This window comes from Nannospalax galili, unplaced genomic scaffold, assembly GCF_000622305.1.
Source record: "Nannospalax galili isolate Female #2095 unplaced genomic scaffold, S.galili_v1.0 scaffold529, whole genome shotgun sequence".
In the NCBI taxonomy this organism is placed as follows: domain Eukaryota; kingdom Metazoa; phylum Chordata; class Mammalia; order Rodentia; family Spalacidae; genus Nannospalax; species Nannospalax galili.
In genome coordinates this window covers 1,371,519-1,372,452 of record NW_008360309.1, presented here as the reverse complement: position 1 = coordinate 1,372,452, position 934 = coordinate 1,371,519, and positions in this window count along the sequence as shown.

Sequence of the window (934 nt, the reverse complement as noted above, 5' to 3'; positions counted from 1 at the left end):
GCCCGTCGCCCCCCCACCGCCCCAGCCCCCCGGCCCCGCAGCGCTCCCCCCCCGAGGAAGGGCTTTCCCCCCCCCGCCTCCCCCGCCGCGCTCGACCCCGGGGCGGGGGGAGTGGCCGCGGCCTCCCCGGGGGGCCCCGCGCGCCCCCCAGTCCGCTGCCTGCGCTGCCCGGCTCCGCTGCCGGCCTCTCGGTCCCGCGCCGCTTGCGTGCGCCCTTATAGCCTCGGCAGGGACGATGAGCTCACCGCCCCCGTTCGCCATTGGTCCGGGGTGACGTCGTAGATTTGCATAAAGAGGCAGGACCCAGGGCGCCCGTGCTCCCCCTCCCTGGTCGCGGCGGTTGCCATAGACGACGCAGGCTACACGGCACAACAGCGCGCTGCATTGTGGGTTGACGTCATGGGGCGGGACTAAGCACGGCCCGGTCGGGTCACCAATCCTGGCCTGAAGTGGCGGTTAGCAGTCTCTCTCATTTTCCTTCTCGGTCTTAATCTCGCTCTCTCTCTCCCCCTCCCCCTCCTTCTCTCCTCCTCCCCTCCCCCTCCTCCTCCTCCATTCTATACCTCCTGCCTCTTTCGGCCTCCTCTCCGTCTTCTCTTACCCCCTCGCTCCTCCCTCCTGTTTCCCCCTCTCCCTTTCTATTCTATACCTCCTGCCTTTCCCCCGCCTCTCCTCTCCCCTCCCTCTTTTCTTGCCCTCCTCTCTCCCCCCCGTATTCTATACCTCCTGTCTCTCTCTTCCCCCTCCTTTCTCCTCTCTCTCAATCCTATACCTCCTGTCTCTCTCCCCCTTCAATCTCTCCCTCCCGTCCTGTCTCTCTCTGCGCCCCCTTTATGTCTCTGGCACATCTCCTGTGGTGAGGTGGGTCTGGCTCTGGCGAAGCCACGCCCCAGATGCCCTGCCCGACTCAGGCCACGCCCCCGACGGGCGTTTG